The sequence below is a fragment of the Rhinopithecus bieti genome, unplaced genomic scaffold (genome assembly GCF_001698545.2).
Source record: "Rhinopithecus bieti isolate Rb0 unplaced genomic scaffold, ASM169854v2 scaffold_4553, whole genome shotgun sequence".
NCBI classification, from domain to species: domain Eukaryota; kingdom Metazoa; phylum Chordata; class Mammalia; order Primates; family Cercopithecidae; genus Rhinopithecus; species Rhinopithecus bieti.
Genome location: NW_016804694.1, coordinates 3549791 through 3570921, shown reverse-complemented (window position 1 = coordinate 3570921; position 21131 = coordinate 3549791). Strand labels below are relative to the sequence as shown.

The 21131-nt window shown below is 40.8% G+C and overlaps 1 protein-coding gene across 1 annotated transcript in view; it reads right to left on the bottom strand.

Annotated features, from left to right (window-relative positions):
- DNAH8 (dynein axonemal heavy chain 8) overlaps window positions 1–5506 on the bottom strand; it is a 333448-nt gene extending 327942 nt beyond the window's left edge. Inside the window, 1 exon segment of the mRNA XM_017870032.1 lies at window positions 5419–5506. The gene's annotated coding sequence lies outside the window, so the exon portion shown is untranslated.
- Between the last annotated feature and the right edge of the window lie 15625 nt (window positions 5507–21131).

Sequence of the window (21131 nt, the reverse complement as noted above, 5' to 3'; positions counted from 1 at the left end):
CTCATTTCCAGCACTAGATGTCAGCTTAAGCCTGGGTTTGCCTCAGTTCTAGTAATCAGATTGCTGCCCATCCAAAATGGGGGATGTCCTAAAGGGATTATCCCAGCAGTGTGGGAATGCTGGCTAGGGGTTCATGCCTAAGGGAACTGGGGAATGAGCTTCCTACAGCATGGTACTGCCAAACAGCAACTCTGATTTGGTATCTTCTTTGGCCAAGTTACAGAGCAGAGTTTCCAGGACTAGGGATGGTAGTCCCATCTCCCTCCTTCGTCTCTGGCTATCCTCGGGGATATTTTTCCCTTTAGTACTGTTGATACTGCCTGTGGATTGAGGCAGGAACAGGTCTCCTGCCATGGAACCCAAGATGGTAGGAAAGTTGGTTGTTCACTTCAATCTCACTTTGCCCATTAGAGAAACCATAAGACTAGGGGAAATTTTCCATTTGCCTGGTGCCAGGCAGACTGGGGTAAGGAGTGTCATGCTATGGAAGTCCCATTCTCTTACCATCTGCTTAGAGGTTTTTTCACTTCTCTGTGGTACTGGAAATAATCTCATCCTTATATCTGAGTTTTGGGATATTGCTGGTGATAATCTTAACATTGTGTGTTTGCTTCCATTTTCTGGTGGCAAGGGAGAAGAAGCAGCCAGCTTGCTTCTATGCCACCATTTTGAAACACAATGTCAGGGTGCATTTTTGGGCTTGGTAGGGTTTTAGGGCTGCACCTTAATGGTTAGCCCATTCGCAGTAAAAATATTTGGTGGCAAGTCTAATGCTGGGCAGAATAGGTGTCCATCTGTGAAACAGCAGCCCAGGCATTCCTCTGACTCTAGAGGGAATGGGCTGTGATGATCCGCTGCATTAGCTACACCTCCTCCAGGTCTCTGGAGAAGCCCCGCCTCTTGTCTTAAGAATACAACTTCACAGTGGATTGGATGAAAAAATATACACCATGGTATACTACGCAGCCATAAAAAAAAAAAAAAACATGTCTTCTGAAGGAACATGTATGCAGCTAGAAACACATAGGTGGGGAAATAATGTTTCTCTGTAACACTAACACAGAAATAGAAAACCAAATACCTCATGTTCACACTTGTAAGTAGGGACTAAACACTGGGTATGCATGGACATAAAGAAGAAAACAATAGACACTGGGGGTACAAGAGGGGGAAGGGAAGGATGGGGTGAGGGTTGAAAAACTACCTATTGGGTACTATGCTCACTATCTGGGTGACAGGTTTAATCATACTCCAAACCTCAGCATCATGCAATAAACCTTTGTAAGAAATCTTCATATGTATCCCCTGAATCCAAAATAAAAGTTGAAAAAAAAAAAGACTACTTCAAGCCACAAATACTCAACAACCAGAGCTAATGTAGCACCCCCTAGATTTCTTGCCTGAAATCCAGCCAAGAATTCCTGAAGAATTCAGTCTCATTTAGGAGATAAAGTAACCTATATGAATCAATCAAGAATGTTAAATTGTGACGTTCTGCTGAAAAAGGAATTTAAAGAAGGAAGAGATAAATGTGGACAAAATAGACAAAGAGGATTTCATGGAGGATTTGAACATTAGTTGGCCTTAAAGGGTGAGTAGGAGTCAATAAGAAGCAGAGGGAAGAAGGCCGGGCGCGGTGGCTCAAGCCTGTAATCCCAGCACTTTGGGAGGCCGAGACGGGCGGATCACGAGGTCAGGAGATCAAGACCATCCTGGCTAACATGGTGAAACCCTGTCTCTACTAAAAAATACAAAAAACTAGCCGGGCGAGGTGGCGGCCGCCTGTAGTCCCAGCTACTCGGGAGGCTGAGGCAGGAGAATGGCATGAACCCAGGAGGCGGAGCTTGCAGTGAGCTGAGATCCGGCCACTGCACTCCAGCCCGGGTGACAGAGCGAGACTCCATCTCTAAAAAAAAAAAAAAAAAAGAAGCAGAGGGAAGAAATGTAAACAGAGAAGTAAAGAGGTAAACTATAAAAAGCTATGAACAGGTCAAATCAGGGAAAATTTGGTTGGGAAAAAGAAGTTTAGAACTACATTCATATCATATTTCATTATTCCAAAAGGGACCACAAACAGCAAGGATTCAGGAATCTGTTAAAAATAAGTAATAAATGTTAGTTTTATATACAAGCAGACTTTTGTGACTGTGAACACTGACATACAGACTTTGTTTCTGTGAATACGAGTGTCTGTGAACACTAAAAATTGATAATCAGGGACTAATCCCTATTGTGTGTCAGAAAAAAATAAATTATAAATAATTTATTATAGTTTAAATTTTGTTAAAATAGATCATATATCTAAGATTCCCAAAGAAATATATAAATACATGACCACTGCCATTTTGGAGAGATTTTACTTAAGGAAATTGTAGAATCTTCCCTCTAATGAAATACTATAATTTGAGATGCATTTTCAACATGGTTTTTGAGTGTCAAATATTCCTTGGCAGGTGACAAACTCTAAATACTAAAAGATCAACTTATGACTTCCAATGAGTGATGCAATTATTTAATTTTAAGTTAGAAAATGTGTGCAACTACTTTATATAGAGGAATTCCTAAAACTATAGCAAAATGAAAAAATCTTACCAACTATGTGTATATATATAGATATTCTCTCTATATATATACACACACACACGTACACACAAGGTTGGTGGTTCACTGCAACGTTTGTAATAGCAAAAACAAGCAAGAAAACACACACATACACACACACACCTTGGAAACAACCAAGATGTCCCTCAATGAAGGGCCCACTAATTGTTCTGTACTACCCTTGTTCAATAAAATTTTAATGCATCATTATTGATACAAAGAATGAGGTAGGGCTACATATGCAGATATGTAAAACTCTCCAAGACATACTGTTACATAAAAAAGCAAGATACATTGCATAATAACACCACCCCATAAATGTTTTAAAGTGTGTATATGTGTACATATGGTATTTCATCAATTCTAACATGCATACTTTAAGAAGGTTTAATCTGCAGCATTTTTTTGTTTCTCAGCACTTTTTTCTTTAGGCAGTGACAAAAAATACCTAATTTGCATGTATAGAATTGCAAAAAAAAATTGTAATCAGTAATAGTTTAGATTTGATAAAGTGCATTATAAGCTTTCTAGGGAGAATACACAATAAATTATTAACAAGAATCACTTTGAGTGAAAGAGATTGAAGAAGGGAAGTAGAAGAAGAATTTTACTTTCCAATTTTCTAACTTTCAGTATGGTTCTTTTCTAAAAAAAAAAAAAATCATGTGTACATTTTAGTTGTATTATATGTGTGCATATCATATATAGTAACATATATGACCAGCCTGGGCAACATGGAGAAATCCAGTCTTGACAATAAATGGAAAAAATTAGCCAGGTGTGGTGGCATGCACCTGTAGTCCCAGCTACTTGGAGGGTGTGAGGAGGGAGAATAGCTTGAGCCCAGGAGGTCAAGGCTGCAGTGAGCCAAGATGGCGCCACTGCACTCCAGTCTGGGTGACAGAGTTAGAACCTGTCCTAAAAAAAAAAAAAAAAAATTAGGACCTAAAATTCCCTACAAATCTACCCCCAAGCATTCACATTCTGCTGACCCATAGAGCACAGAGTGAATGTGATATCAACACTTGTTCATTTTCTCTGGGTCCTTCTCTCCTTCACAGACAACTTGTTCTGTTGTACAGGCTGGAGTACAGTCATGCGAGCACGGCTTATTGCAGTCCTCACCTTCTGGGCTCAAACAATCCTCCTACTTCAGCCTCCCGAGTAGCTAGGACTAAAGGCATATGCAATCACATTTGGCTGTTCTCTTTTGGTTTGGGTTTTGGTTTTTCTGTAGAGATGGGATCTAACTATGCGGCCCAGTCTAGATGCAATCATTTTCAATTCCCACCATCCATTCTCCTTAAGTTTAATTTTAAGGATTCAGTGAACTTCCACAAAGTCATCTCTGGTTATTTTCAGGAGCATTTCCAGGTGTTGGATTCCTCCACACCTAGGAATACTACAGTAAGTGAGCAAGTTGCATACCTGTGTGCTGGGTACAGCCAATTCAACCACCCCCTTTTCTCCTGCACCCATTTCTGTAACCCTGTCCCAAATGCATTAGTTCATTCAACAATATTGAGCGTTTTCTGCATGTGTGGCCACTGTGACTACATAAAAGACTAAGGACTTCTCCAAAGCAAAATGCACAATCAAATCGGTGTGACAGACTATTGAATACAACACAAGATGGTCAATGTCAATGACAAGTGAATTAATGAAGGGCTAAGGGACCTCAGCAGGCAGCAAAACTTCTGGGAAAAAAAAAAATTGACAGAAAAGATACCACATGAGTCGAGTCTAAAGAAGAGTTGTCAGGAGAAGATGGGAGAGAGAAACATTCTAGGCAGAAGGTGGGGACAGTGGGGTACAAAAGCAGAGAAGCAAAAACAGACATAACTAGCTTGGGAAAAGTGGTAAATTCAGTGATGAGACTTTTGGGCTAGAGGGGAATGAGAAGGGTACAGGAACGGGAAATAAGCCTGGAGGGATAGGTATTTTTTCTGTTTTATTTTTGAATTTTTAAAAACATATAGGTGTATGGCTGGGTGCGGTGGCTCACGCCTGTAATCCCAGAACTTTGGGAGGCCGAGGTGGGCGGATCACAAAGTCAGGAGATCGAGACCATCCTGGCGAACACTGTGAAACCCCGTCTCTACTAAAAATCCCAAAAAAAAAAATTAGCTGGGCGTGGTGGCGGGCGCCTGTAGTCCCAGCTACTCGGGAGGCTGAGGCAGGAGAATGGCTTGAACCTGGGAGGCAGAGATTGCAGTGAGCTGAGATCGTGCCACTGCACTCCAACCTGGGTGACAGAGCGAGACTCCGTCTCAAAATATATATATATATATGTATATATTTGTATATATGTATATATTTTTATTTTAATAGCCTTTGGGGTACAGATGGGTTTTTTTTTTACATGGATGCATTGGATAGTGGTGAAGTCTGCGATTTCAGGGTCATCCAGGTAGTGTACATTGTACGCGATATGTAGTTTTTTCATCCCTCACCTCCCTCCCACCCTTCCCCTTCTGAGTCTCCAAAGTCCACTATATCCCTGTGGATGCCTTTCCGCAGCAATAGCTTAGCTCCCACTCACAGTTGAGAACGTGCGGTATTTGATTTTCCATTCTCAAAACCGGGAGTGGGTGTGAAGTAACTTAGATGTCCAGTGAAGACACTGATGAAGGGCAGTAACTCAGCTGGGGTTTTGAAGCAGGGGTTGCCTGAGTTCAACTAACAGAGGTGGAGGGCTGAACTGTAGCGTGGATTCCAGTCCCCTAAAAAGAAGGAAAGGGGGCGGGGAACCCGGCTGCAGCAGGGCCTCCCGGGTAGGGGCCGGTCACTCACAGCGCGCCCCGACCAGGCACTTACCAGCCGCTCCCTGGCCCCGATGCCCGGACCACTCAGCCCACTGAGGCCAGCCCGAGCGGCTGCGCAGCCCCGGGGGAGCTGCTCCGGCCTCCGCGGCCCGGAGAGAGGCTGACGGTTGGGAGTCCGAGACAGGCTCGCTCCGGGGCGCCGTTCCCTTCCGGAAGCGGCTGGAGGGGCACGGGCAGTCCCCGCGTTCCCCCAAAGAAGGACGCAGCCACCGAGCCCGAGGACTGAAACATTGTTTAGGGGACCCCGGGCACCGAAGGGCGGCTTCCTGGAGATGGACATTTGGAGTGCGGTGCCAGGGCCTTGGGAGGATTCCCGCGTATTCGTGGAAATACGGAAATATCTAACATAATGTTTTCCATGACCTTTACAATTTCTGAAGTTACTTAGTGTTTTCCTGGAGAACCTAAGAAATGTTTCCTGGTGAGTCAGTGTGTTCAGAAACCTGTGACTGATGAGAGAGAAAGACTCTGGGGGAAAACTGACTTCTCTCCCAAGTCCACCTCCTCCCCTCTCCAGTACGTTTCTGCTTTTGCTGTAACTGCTGGACATGACGTGAGCGGTTCGTTTTTAGTTGGGTGTGTTAACCAAAGAAAAAAAATTCAGTCATTTAAATAGTTAAAATTAGTTGTATTCAGATGTCTTACTGAGGATTGCAATTCGGGAAAGTCTTTCAGAGACTTTCTGTGAGACTGCTCCAAAGCTTAGGTACAGGTGTTGGCATGTGATGGGAAGTGGTATCAGATGTGCTCAGCAGTTGCATCAAGTGAGCTCAGCAGTTACATTTGAGCAAAATCTCAGCAACGGTGGGGTCCAAGGGTACATCTGGTTATAGATTATAAAGGCATAATCATTAATCCTATCAGTTATTATTTTATTATATACAGGAAGAGGCATGAGTTAGGATCCTTGAACTTTTGCAAGAACAGATTTATGCAAGAGATGTTATCATCTTCAGGGGCATTCTTCCAGGGGCTGCACTTAGTCACTGAGTTAAGGGATTTGTGAAATTTGACTGCCAAAGATTCTCTGACATTCTGCTGGCAAGCAGAATGAGCAAATATAGCTTCTTACATAAACTATTTTGTCTCACAGGTGTGAAAGTCAGTCTTTGAATGTAGAGCAGATCAATGTGAAATGAGGACTGAAAGGTCTGTCAACTAAAAAAAAAAAAAAAAACAACAACAATTAATATAAAAAATCACAAATTAAATAAACCATGGTCCATCCATATTAATAGACATTACTCAGTGATTATACAATATAAGCTTATGCGGGCAAGGGAGTTCCTGCATATCCTTGCTGAGTATGCCAAAATGCAAGACCTACCTACCCTCTAACTCTGAGCCACTTCCTTCACTAATCTGTAAGCAACTAAGTAGGCTACAGCAATCAAGGCATGAGAAGGCACAATTGCTCACTTCCCAGGGGAGAGGGACTAGCTTGTTTGCTGCTTGATATGAAAGATGCTGAGCACTTAGCCCTAGATTCTTTACCTGCCTCCCAGTCCACTGCCTGCATCTAGGCCCATGGGGTTGCCCAGTGGGACTTGGGTTTGGGGGAACTGGCCTCCCATATGATACTCCTGCCATTTGTTGGCCTACGAGTAATAAGTGCTCTCCCTCTTGACCATCGAAACTCATTGTTTACTTTTCGCACTGATGGAGCTAGGGCAGGTTTTATACTAGCCATCTTTTCCTGTCTCTATTCTCTCTCTCTAGTCTCATATGGTAAGAAACAGAACAGAATATCATATTCCTTAATAAAGAGCCTTAAATATATTCATTCATATGCTTTAACCTACAAATGCCTCTTTTGAAAATATATTCCTAAGAAATAATACTAAATATGGACAGAGCTTTGGTTCTATAGATGTGTTGCTGTATTAGGTTTGTAGCACTGTGATCCATGCAATAGTTTCATTAACTCTGGCAGAAAACTAGCTTCATGGAATACTGCCAAATGATAGCACTCCTGAGAATGCCTGAGATATAGGAAAACTACCTTCTGCAGAGTTCTCTTGAGGCTTAACAGAAAGTAAACCCCATGCAGCACTTATATAAGACATTAAGTGCCCATGATCCTGAGTATTTAGTGTCCCTGAAAATACAATAAGGGAACACATATAAAAACACTTAGCACAGTAGTACATGGTAATGGCTAAATCAATGCTAGCTGTTATTTGTAGTAGTTTAGTATTAGTGTGTGTAGTAAAGAAAAATACTGAACTGGTAATCAGGGAAACTGAGTCCTATAACTGTGCTACTCAACAAATAATTGTTTAGTCGACTAACCTTCAGATTGTGAAACTGCTCTATGACTGGATGTCCTCATTTGTAAAAAGAAATAGGGGAGTTGTGATCATCTCTAAGTTCCCTTCCAGTTCAAAAAATGTCTAACTCTATGATGAGTTTAGTTTCAAGCCTCATCGATTGAGGAAGATAATACTATTGACCGAAATAAAAATGTCAAAACAACCAGTTGGAAATGTCTAGGTGTTGTAGAGAATATGCAGTTAAGGTGCACAGATTATCAATATTTGTTATGTTATAATTGTCCTAAAGTACCACATGATCGTATTATCAAATAACAATTTAAGTAGCCAGTTATTCAAGTAAAACATATATAAATATTAAATAACTATCCACAGCTCATTTCTTTGAGTTTTTCTTGAAGGATTATCAGTTTGTGGCCGTAATGGCACATTTATATCTTGTTTAGTGTGGTTCATTCTACTTGAAAACAAAAATCTCTGCCAATGCAGAAAGCCAAAACACCTGACAATAAGAACCTAAGCAACTGTGAACCCAAAAGTATCTGAGACAGGTTGCAATCAATTCAGAAAGTTTATTTTGCAAATATTTTGCTAAGGTTGAGGATGCACCCATGACATAGCCTCAGGAGGTTCTGATGACATATGCCCAAGGTGGCCAGGTTATACCTTGCTTTTATGTTTTAGGGAGACATAATACATGGGGGTGGGCCTTCCAGGTCACAGGTAGATTTAAAAATCTTCTGATTAGCAATTGATTGAAAGAGTTATTATCAATAGAAAGAAATGTGTGAATTACAATAAGGGGTTGTGGAGATCATGCAGTTGAAGGATCCAAGTAGCAGGCTTCAGAGAAAATAGATAGTAAATGTTTCTTATCAGATTTAAAGAGTGTCCGATCAGTAATTCCAAGAGGTAGGAGGGTATAATGAAGCATGTCCGACCCCTCCTTCCATCATGGACTCCACTAGTTTTCAATCTATCTATTTTCCTACGGTTGGACATTTAGCCTTTATCATTTTTCTCTTCCTATTTTTTTTTTCTATTCAAACCATGTCTCTTATACATGTCTCATGGAGTGCAGACACAATAACCCTTTTCATACCCTTGGCTGAGAGGAGCAGTCCATTCAGATGGTTGTGGGGGGGCACAGGGGTTTACAATTTTATTTTTGGTTTACACAACTAATAAGATGTTGTTCATTAAGGAAAATAAATGTAATCATAAACGTATTCTAAACATATTCTCCAATTTCCTAATCTTAAATTATTACCAACAAAAATGAAAAGCCATGTATATGTATACGTCCCTTGTAATGGGTTGAATTGTGTACCCCCTACAAAATATGTCCAAGTCTTTTTTTTTTTTTGAGACAGAGTCTCGCTCTGTCACTCAGGCTAGAGTGCAATAGCACCATCTTGGCTCACTGCAACCTCCGTTTCCCTGGTTCAAGCAATTATTCTGCGTCAACCTCCCGAGTAGCTGGGACTACAAGTGTACAACATCACACCCAGCTAATTTTTGTATGTTTGTAGAGATGGGGTTTCACCATGTTGGCCAGGCTGGTCTTGAATTACTGACCTCAGGTGACCCGTCCACCTTGGCCTCCCAAAGTGCTGGGATTACAGGCATGAGCCACTGCGCCTGGCCAATATGTCCAAGTCTTAATTACCATGACCTGTAAATGTGACCTTATTTGGAAAAAAAAAAAAATCTTTCAGATGTAATGAAGTAAAAAATCTCAAGGGGAAACCATTGGAGTGATGAGAACCAACACCAGGCTGTAGGGCCTACAAAGTCCGGTGGAGTCAAAGGTCTAGCAGGAACCAGCCCCACCAGCAATGTGGATTCTCTTGCTTATCCCAGGTGGGTCAAATGGCTGAAAAAATAAAGACAGAGATGAGTTTGTGAAAGCTGGGTCCAGGGGGATCACCGCAATGTGGAGTCACAATGTCACCCAAGCACTGGAATAGCCAGCATTTATTATCAGTTTACATGTGGGAGGGGGAGCAAGGGCAGTGAGCAGAGGGTGGTCTGACATGGGGTGAGAGGATCACATGATTGTAGGGTGAGGTCCATAGTAAAGATGTACAGATATATGGAACCGTGAGTTCCAACCACTAGTTGTGTGCATCAGCAATTTAATAGGGTCAGGCCTTAACTATAAACTATGTTTAACTTTAAGGTGGTTATCAGGATTGTGCAGTAGGCAACTAAGAACAGGACATAAAACCAGGCGACTGGTCTCACCACAATTCTACCTGGGCGAGGGGCCCCCGGGAAGGCCTAGGAGAGTGGTGGGAGAAGAAGAGCTTTACACCCTTATCTTGACCACTGAAGCTTTCACTTCCAAACAGACATCCCTTGTGCATCAGTTTATAGGCTCTCCATAAGGGCTGCATTCCTCTCCCAGGGCCTTAATAGAGATGCCTTCCTGAGAAAGGAATCTGGGTGATGGGTCACCTCCCATCCTACACATCCCTCTATAGGCTCTTTGCAGGGGAAAGCATGTCACGTGCTGTTAACTCTCACTGGCAGCCAAACCTCATGGTGACTGGCTCAGTCCTTCATTTTTGCTTTAATAACCTGATCACTGTTTAACAATCAAGCACTCATCATTATACAAAGGCAAGCATTCTACTAGAAAAACAACACAAGCAATGTAGAAAGTTATATGTAGTTCTTTTTTTCTTCTGACTTCATTCTAGAATTGCTTACACAAACACTTCCTTTAACTGTCCCTCTGTTTCTCCCCAGTCCAGGGTCCTGGGCTTTGCCCACACAAAGGAATGAGAAAAGACAAGTTAAGAATGCATAAGGTGGGTCCAGGGGGCAAACGCTTGTATGGAGGCTGCGAAGGCCCTGAGCTCTTGGAGCCCACACTATTTATTGGTGATCAAACAAAGAAGCAGGTGTGAGGACGTGTGGATGTGGGGGCAAACAAGGGCGTGAGGACATGGGGGTAGAAAGGTAGCAGTGCATGAAGCATAGCTGTGACAGTTTAGCATTTTCTTTGACACATACAATATGCTCTGCTGCTTGAGATAATGGAGAACACGTTTACAAGGCTGGGAGAGCAACCAACAAGTCTGTGCACATTCCACAGGCCGTGAGAGGTTTTATGCCCTGAGCCCTGGATTCCATCCAAGCCACGAGGGGTTTTATGCCCTGGGCTTAGATTTGCAGTGAGGCAGGGCAGCCTTCCACCCTTTGGCACAGAGCTTGGTGTTCCAAGGGCCACGAGGGGTTTTACACCCTGGACCCTGGACATTTTCCAAGACTCTTTTATATTATGACAGTTCTGCCTCAGCTCTTCTACTAACGTATCTCCCTTTCTTTTTTGCAAAACCACCACAGCTATTATTGCTTGTTCTTGGCAGCGACTTTCTCTCCAGAGGCAGCTTCCACATCTGCAGACTACATAAAGACAAACAACACAGATTAAAAGCACAGTCTGTAGTACCAGCTACTTGGGAAGCTAAGGCAGGAGAATGGCATGAACCTGGGAGGTGGAGCTTGCCATAAGCCGAGATCGCACCACTGCACTCCAGCATGGGCAACAGAGTGAGACTCTGTCAAAAAAAAAAAAAAAAAAAAAAAAAAAAAAAAAAAAATCACAATCATCATTGAAATCACAGAGCCTCCAAGTATCTTGATCCATTTTAGCAGGTTAATAGCTGCTAATCCATCTGCAGCTCCTTCTAGCACTTCAGTTCCTGGCATTAGTGTCAGATGTACCTGAGAGGCTTGAAATACTTGTTTCTTCAGTTTTGCAATATCCCAACATAAATTTCCAGTATGACCTGTCAAATGTCTCTTAACTTTTTCCCACTAATGCTCTGTTTCATTATACAGATGAGGAGTAATGTAAAAATCAGAGGTATTTCAATCACATTGCATTTGAATTTTACTTTTTAAACTTATAATATGATCTCCCATTCAATTCACTGTCTGACAGAGATCGTTAATTTGGTTAACTACTTTTTGATTTATTTGAGTTTGAAAGTTCCATAATTTTGTGGAATGATTTTGCCACTGATTGACAAATGTAATAGTTTGTACAGATGAATGCAGAGCCACACCAGCCATTGCAGTAGTAGTAGTAATAGCAATGAGGCCAATTATAGCAACTATGAGAGCAACTATAAAATTTTTTGAATAGGATAAAAGTTTTCTAAGGATTTCAGTTACTATATCAATGGATGGAGATGCCTCCCACGGTCTATTTAAATACATGGGATCCAGACTCCTTCCCTGGCTTAAATTATTAGGATAGTCTGATTTTTGTTGAAAGTTGAATTAATGCAGGTAAACAAATGACATTCAGGGCATGAAATGAAGTGTGTGTTTATATCAAGAGTAACATTTCCTATTGCTAGCACAAAAGGTGGCCAGACACAACTTTGAATCCAAAAAATCCTGTTGGAAAGAGAAGAAAGAATATTTATACCTCCCTCCCCTTTATACTTGTTATATTTACCCTCCCACATTTTGATTGAACTTTGAGCCATCGCTAATTTCCATAATTCAGAATGGTCCTGTCCTATGTCAGGAGATATTATTTTTGGACTGAGGTAACAATGCCAGTAGGACTCCACATGATAGGGACCTCAGTTTTTTGTCCAAATATATTGTGTATGATTTAATTACCAACGGTTCCACTGGTTTATTACATTTGTTCTACAAGAAGGCCTTCTGGTGCAATTTTCTTTAAAGATCCCCTTAGGGTACTAATTAATGACGATTCCATAGGAATTATTTTGTAGCACCTCAGCCTTACTTGCTATACAATTTTTCCAAGTTTAAACATCTGCATCTTTAAATTAAACTTTATTTTGTTTATATTTGAACTTATTCAGATGGAACTGCAGGGTTTTAGGATGGGAATGATTGTATTTTAAACTGTGCCCTGAAATCATATGCAAAGCAGCCTATGTTTATTTTTGGGTGGACTACTGCCAACCAGGCCTGTGTTTTCATCTGTAAACATCCAACAGCAGGTCCCAGGCATATTGGGGGATAATTATATTCTATGAGTATATTTATTTTTATCTCTTCTTTTTTAGGATTCATTGGCCCTCGGCTATCTACGGGCTCAGGTATCCAGGTACTGTCGTTGGTATACACCTCAGTAACATGGTCCATCCAACTCACAGACCTAATTAAAGGAGGAAATGGGACATATGCTCAATAAGTGAAATTCTGAGTTGCTCCCATGTAGGGAGGCTTACCACTGTGGTGAGTACTGCCAGCATGGCCACCATCAGGTTACCAGTTGTTTTTAGTTTGTTCTGTGCTTTCAAGTTGTCCTTTGCCATCTGTGCAAACTTCTTGATTTGTCCCCATGTTGGAGAATTTGCCTGATGACTATTCTTGGTTTTCTCCTTCATCTCTGAGATGTTTATTTGCGCTATCACTCATATAGGGAGCTTTGGCTCTTCCCAGAGTCCTCTCTTCCTGCTGTAGCTCATGATAGATCTTCAGATGTTTGGTGGGCACCCATACAGGCACCTGATTGTTACCTGGAGAAACATAAGCAAATCCTCTTCCCCATATAATTATCCATCCTTTGATTAAGTTTAGTTAAAGGGCCAGGGAGATTAGTATGTACTCTCATATGAGTGATACAGAAAGGGGAATGCCTTTGTTTTACTGCTTGCAGTAAAGAATGAAATAAAAGATTAAGTTGGTCATTAGTCACATTTTGAATTAAGGCACATTCAATATTTTGCATGGCTTGCACTACATAGGCTGAATCAGAAACAATGTTTACTGGCTGTTTACAAGTTTTTAACACTGTTATCACAGCCAGAAGTTCAGCCCTGTGAGCAGAAGCAAAGTCAGTTTGAAAAACTTATTGTTTAGGTCCCAAAAATGAGGCCTTTCCATTACTAGATCCCTCAGTAAACATAGTAATGGCCCCTTCAATAGAGGTTTTTTGAATAATGGAAGGCAATATCCATGATGTTAATTTAAGAAATTAGAATCTTTTGGATTTAGGATAATGATTATCAAGAACACCAATAAAACTGTCAAATTAACTTGCCATTCCTGGGAATTAATATAAACCTGCAGAATTTTTGTTTGTTTATTGGAACTATAATTTGATTTGGATCATATTTCATTAATTTTGTTGTGCACAGCCTTGCTTGTTCTATTAGTACAGCAATTTAAGTACAGAGTGAGCGCTTTAGTTGTATTGTGAGGTAGAAAAAGCCACTCAATCAGATTATTCTGTTCAACAATAACACCTGTAGGTGAGTGTTTAGTAGGAAAAACTAAAACTGTAATGTCTGCATAGGATCAAATTGTTTTACTTGTGCTTGTTGAATTTTTCTTTTAATTAATTGAATTTTCTCTAATGCCTCTTTGGATAAAGAGGGTTTACTGTTAAGATTAGAATTACCTCGTAAGGTAGAAAAGAGGCGAGACATGGCATAGGTAGGAATGCCTAACGTGGGATGAATTTAATTAATGTCTCCTAATAATTTTTGAAAATCTTTTAGAGTTTTAAAATTATTTTTTCTAATTTGAACCTTTTGAGGCTTAATAGTATTTTGTTCTACTTTAATTTCTAAATATTGAAAGGGAGTAGAAGTTTGGATTTTACTGGGGGCTATGATTAACCTGCTGGAGTTACAGCCTTTTCTAACTGTTTGTAGCATAGCATTAATTCCTCCGTAGTTTCAGTTACACATAAAATATCCATGTAATGGATAATATAACATTTTTCGAATTGTTCTCTAACTGGCTTAATAGCTTTTCCAATATAAGTTTGACAAATAGTCGGGCTATTTAACATGCCTTGTGGTAATACTTTCCAATGGTATCTGTCTGCTGGTTCTTTGTTATTTACAGCAGGAACAGTAAAAGCAAATTTTTCATAATCTTGAGTAGCTAAAGGAATGGCAAAGAAGCAATCTTTTAAATCTATTACTATGAGAGGTCAGTATTTTGGGATCATTGTTGGAGAGGGCAGCCCTGGTTGCAGTGTGCCCATGGGTTGAATTACAGCATTAATGGCCCTCAAATCTGTTAACATTCTCCATTTCCCTGATTTTTGCTCAATAACAAACAAAGGAGAATTCCAAGGGGAGAAAGCAGGCTCTAGATGTCCCTTTTGCAATTGTTCCTGCACCAATTTTTTAAAAGTCTCCAGTTTTTCCTGTTTCAGTGGCCATTGCTCCACCCAAACCAGTTTGGCAGTTAACCAAAAGAGGAATGGGAGCCAGAGGCTCAGCAATGGCTGCTCCTAAAAATGATACCCTAATCCAGTTCAATCTGTTTGCCCTTTTAGTTCTAAAGGTTCTGGTTGGCCATTTTCATTTTTTCCAGTCCATTTCCTAGGAGATATCCCATTTTTCTCATCATTTGTTTACTGTTATTACTATACTGATCCATAGGAATGATATTTCAGCCCCCCATTGTTGTAATAAGTCTCTACCCCACAGATTGACAGGAATAGGTGTAATAATAGGTTGAATTGTCCCTTCTTGGCCATCCGGCCCTTGGCATGGCAAAATTAAAGAACTTTGAAAAACTTCTGATGCAGCCCCTACTCCAATAATACCAACAGATGTCTTTTGTTTGGGCCAGTGTCAGGGCCATTGAATTAAAGCAATAATAGAAACATCAGCTCCAGTATCTACTAACCCTTCAAAGTCTTTTCCTTGAATGGTTACTGTACAAATAGGTCTCTTATCAGACACTCGATTAACCCAATATACAGCTTTTCCTGCTGGATTTGTACTACCAAAGCCTCCTATTCTTTTTACTGTGCTGCTCCCCAGTTTTGCATAAGGTAACAGTAACAACTGAGCAATTCTTTCTCCTGGGGAAGCAGATCATGGAGTTGAGGAACTAATAATCAATTGAATTTCTCCAGTATAATCAGAATCAATTAATTCCTGTATGTATAGTGACACCTCTTAAATTTAAACTAGATCTTCCAAGCAATAGACCAACTGTTCCTGAGGGTAAAGGGCCCCTCACTCCCATGGGGACCTTTTTTGGTGGCTCCCCAGGAAGTAAGGAAACGGGAACTGTACTGCAAAGATCTACAGCAGCACTGCCTATTGTGGTGGGGGACAATTTTTGTATATTTGTAAGTAAACTGACTGTGCTGGATATGCCTCAGTTTGTTAAGGGGCCCAAGGTGGGCCCCTCTTCCCATTTCCCAAAAGAGGTTGCCCATCTTTGCTAAATTTAGAATAACACTGATTTGCCCAGAGATTGCCTTTCTTACACCAGGGGCAGATACCGGGACTTTTCTGTTGATTGATGGTAATAGTTTTTGCCTTTTGATTTCCTTTTCTACATTCCTTGTTTGTGTGTCCAAATTGCCCACGATTAAAACAAGAGCCAGAGAAACGGGGCATATTTTTCCCACCTTTAATCCAGCCATAGCTTGAGCTAAAAGAGTAGTCTTATTTAAGTTACCTTCAATGCTATCACAAGCCTTAATATATTCATCCAAATGAGGCTTCCCTCTCTTAGGTCTAATGAAATAAGGATATCTTTTCCCTGTAACATTTATTTTTTTCCATGCCTGTAAGTATGTAACTGAACAATGGCAACATTTTTCATTACTGCTTGATTGTCTAATTGGCCCCAATTAGGGCCCATCCCCATTAACTGTTCAAAGGAAACAGGCACAGGCAGCTGTGCTTGTGTGTTTTCTCTTGCCTGAGTTTGAGCTTCATCAGCCCACCAAGTTTTAAACTGCAAGTACTGGGATGGAGTGAGAACAGATTTTATTAAAGTATCTCAGTCATATGGTATTAATCTATCATCAAGAGTCACATTTTTTAGTAAAGTTTGTACAAAAGGAAAATTTGGCCCATATTGACTAATGGCTTGCATAAATTCCTTTAACAACTTAAAATAAAAAGTGGCCAGATTAGTTTTATTCTGTCCTTCTTGCTGGATTACAGTAATGGGAGATTGCCATGCTTCAAGGTCTCCTTCAGCTCTAGCCTTCTCAATAGAATTTTGTATAGCACCACCAATTGCTCCAGGTTTTAATGTTGCCACTACAGGAGCAGTATGTTTTACAGCTAATTCATCATCTGACCCATTAAGGGGAGAGGGAGGAGGTGGCCATTCACTTAATTCAGCAGGTGGAACGGATGGGCTAGTAAAATACACCTTTTTCAGCTTCCCTTTCTTTTCTTTAATTTCCTCCTCTTCCTGTTCCTCACATTCAGAATCTGAAGTTAATTTTTCATACTTGTCTGCCTCTTCCTCATCTGAATCTGTCTCATCATCTGTTTGAAATGGCTGAAGAGCTGCCTTACCAACACCCACAGTGACCAAACAGAAACTGGAATTTGGGCTCCTTCTTTATGTGCCTTTTTAAAATCTCTGCCAATTCTTTCCCATTCATCCAACTCCATTGTCCCTTGTTCTGGGAACCATGGGCAAAACTGTTCTACAGTACTAAAGAGTTTTAATAAATTCTGAGTACTAACTTTTACTCCCCGTCTCCATAGTAAATCCCTTAAGAAATTTAATTAAGCAAAATGTTTACTTTCATTCTGTCCCATTGTTACCCTGGTTCTTCAGAGCGCCCAGCTTACCCACCGAGCTTCTTTCAGTCATCCTCAGGTGTCCTCTGACAATGCGTCCTCTGCTTCCACATTCCACATGCTCTAGCGTTCCTTCACTGGGGTCTTCATAGCCCCATGTTAGGTGCCATAAATGTTGGGGTGATCAGACCCAACACCAGGCCATGGGGGCTACAAAGTCCGGCGGAGTCAAAGGAATGAGAAAAGAGAAGTAAAGAGTGCATAATGTGGGCCAGGACGCCAACGCTGGTATGGAGGCTGCAAAGGCCCCAAGCTCAGGGAGCCCACACTATTTATTGGTGATCAAACAAAGAAGCAGGTGGTGAGGACGTGTGGATGTGGGGGTAAGCAGGTGAGGGCATGAGGATGTGGGGGTAGAAAGGTAGCGGTGCATGAAGCATAGCTGTGACAATTTAGCATTTTCTTTGACACATATAGAATATGCTCTGCTGCTTGAGATAATGGAGAACATGTTTACAAGCCTGGGAGAGCTACCAACAAGTCTGTGCACATTCCAGAGGCCATGAGAGGTTTTACGCCCTGAGCCCTGGATTCCATCCAAGCCACGAGGGGTTTTATGCCCTGGGCCTAGATTTGTGGTGCAGCAGGGCAACCTTCCACCCTTTGGCACAGAGCTTGGTGTTCCAAGGGCCACGAGGGGTTTTAGACACTGTACCCTGGACATCTTCCAAGACTCTTTTATATTATGACAGACAAGCCAGTCCTGCCTCAGCTCTTCTACCAACAGAAATCATCCTGATTTAGGGAGAATCCTAAATCTATGACTAAAGTCCTAATCAAAGAAAGTGGAGAGAGATTATAGACATGAAGACAGGGAGGAAGGCCATGTGAAGATGAAGGCAGACATTAGAGACACATTTCCACAAAACAAGGGACTCCAGGAGCCACCAAAAGCTGGAAGAGGCAAGGAAGGATTTTCTGTAGAGCCTATAATTGGGGGATGACCCAGCTAACACCTTGATTTCACACTTCTTGCCTCCAGAATTGTGAGATAATAAGTTTCTGTTGTGTTAAGTCACCAAGTTTGTGTTAATGTGTTACATCAACCCTGGGAAAATTAATACACCCCTTCGACCAAAAAGGAGAATGTGAAAGTTTTCATGTCAGTGTGAAGTGTTTTATAAAAATCCTGACAAATAGAGTTGAGAGGGGCTATGAAAAAAAGGGTCTTACGCTTGTATGCCTGATGACAAAATTATCACAAAAGATTCTGTGAAACTACAGTCTTCTACAAAGGCCATGGAAACCTTTTGCAAAAAAACACTTCTGTAAGGACATCCACCCAGGAACTCTGTCTATCCTTAGACAGACATCATCACCCTTACTGTTGATCATTGTAGCCAAGGATAATTGCCTCAAAACAATTATGTAATCTTCCTCATTTTTCATTAAAAAACTTTTGTTTTCCTTTATTTCCCTGAATATGCATATAGTTTACTATGGCATACATATTCCCATTGCAATGCCCTACGTTCAAATAAATACCGTTTTCTTTTAGAGAACCTCTTTCTGTTTTTTAGTTTGACAAAGCACTTCTAAATTCTTTGGAATTTGTATCTTCTCAAACAGGGACTATTTCTAAACTATTTCTTCCCCACTATCACTGTCTTCTCTTTTGTTTCTCTATGTGGTGCTTGTTACTTTTTAGTTTAAAAAAAAATGTGCGATGAAATATTTAAAATATACAGAGAGTCATAAAGAATAATACAACTCTCCATTTGCCCAACATCCAGCTTAAGTTATAAAACATTGTCAACACAGTGAAATCTACAGTATATCCCTTCCCTATGTCTTCCTCTGCTGCCCCTTAGAGGAAATCATGTTCCTGACTTTGTTTATTCCCAGGCACTTCCTGTAACATTACTAGATGTGTATTTAGCCCTGGGCAATACGTTATGTCATTCTGCATATTTTTAAGCTTTGCAAAAATGGCATTGTGCTATGTGTATTCTTCTGCAACTTGTAATTTTTTTTCATTTCATTATGAGATTTATCCGTGTTGGAACAGTAGCTCTGGTTCTTTCATTTTTACTTAGGTATAGTAGTCCACTCAATGAAAATAACACAATCATCTATTTTCCTACGGTTGGACATTAAGGCTTTATCTTTTTTTCTTCTTTTTTTTTTTTGCCATTCAAACCATGTCTGTTATACATGTCTCATGGAGTGCAGACACAATAACCCTCTAGGATATATACTTAGCAGTGGATCCAGGAGGTACTCTCTTCAACTTAATTAGATACTGCCAAATTACTTTCCAAAGTGTGTCCACCAGCAAGTGTTTAGTCATTTTAGCTGTTCTACATCCACACCAACACTTGATATTTACAGGTTTTTAATTTTTTAATTTCTGTCAATCTCAAGAGCATAAAAGAAAACTCATTTCTATATTAAATTGCATTCTCCTATTTACCAGAAAATTGGAGCGATTTTTCTTTTTCTTTTACTTTTTTTGAGACAGAGTCTCATTCTGTCGCCCAGGCTGAAGTGCAGTGGTGTGATCTCAGCTAACTGCAACCTCTGCCTCCCAGTTTCAAGTGATTTTCCTGCCTCAGCCTCTTGAGTAGCTGGGGTTACAGGCATGTGCCACCTCACCTGGTCAATTTTTGTATTTTTAGTAGAGATGGGGTTTCACCATGTTGGTCAGGCTGGTCTCGAACTCCTGACCTCATGATCCGCCCGCCTCAGCCTCCTAAAGTGCTGGGATTAGAGGCGTGAACCACTGTTCCTGGCCTCTTCTTTTCTTTTCTTTTCTTTTCTTCCTTCCTTCTTCCTTCCTCCTTCCTTCTTCCTTTCCTTTTTTTGAGACAGGGTCTCATTCTGTCACCCAGGCTGGAGTGCAGTGGCGTGATCTCACCTCACTGCAACCTCTGCCTCCCAGGTTCAAGTGATTCTCCCACCTTAGCCTCCCAAGTAGCTGGGATTGCAGGCATGTGCCACCACACCCGGGTAATTTTTGTACTTTTAGTAGAGGTGGGGTTTCACCATGTGGGGGAGACTTGGAGCAATTTTTCATATGCCTATATGCTATTTCTATTCTTTCTTTTGTAAATTGCCTATTATTCTCTTTTGCCATTTTTTTCTATTGAGTTGTGTGTCTCTTTCTCATTGATTTCTAACAGTTTTTACATATTCTGGATACTGAACCTTTGTTGGCTGTGTGTGTTGCCCATACTTTCTCCTAGTCTATGGTTTAACTTTTTACCTTCTGGGTGTGTTTTAGCTTTCTTTTATACTTTGTGCTTTTATATCTCATTAAGAAATTTCTTTCTTTCTTTGTTTCTATCTCTCTCTCTCTTTATTTTTTTCTGGAAACAGAGTCTTGCTCTGTCACCCAGGCTGGAGTGCAGTGGCATGATCTTGGCTCACTGCAACCTCCACCTCCCAGGTTCAAAGAATTCTCCTACCTCAGCCTCCCAAGTAGCTGGGACTATAAGCACACGCCACCAGGCCTGGCTAATTTTTTGTATTTTAACAGAGACAGTGTTTCACCGTGTTGCCCAGGCTAGTCTCAAACTCCTGAGCTCGGGCAATCCACCTCTCTCAGCCTCCCAAAGTGCTGGGATTATAGGCATGAGCCACCGTGCCCGGCCTTCATTAAGAAATTTCTACCATGAATTCACAACAGCATTTTCTAGTATTTTATTCTTCAAGGTTTTAAGTTTTGCCTTTTCACATTTATGTCTGTAATCCTCTTGGACTTATGTTTTCCTTTATGATATGAAATAGAGATTTTTTTTTATCACATACATAATCAATTGTCCTTACCCCATTCATTGAAAAAATAATCTTTTCCCCACTAGCACTAACATAACACATATCAAGTTTTTATATATATATTATATATA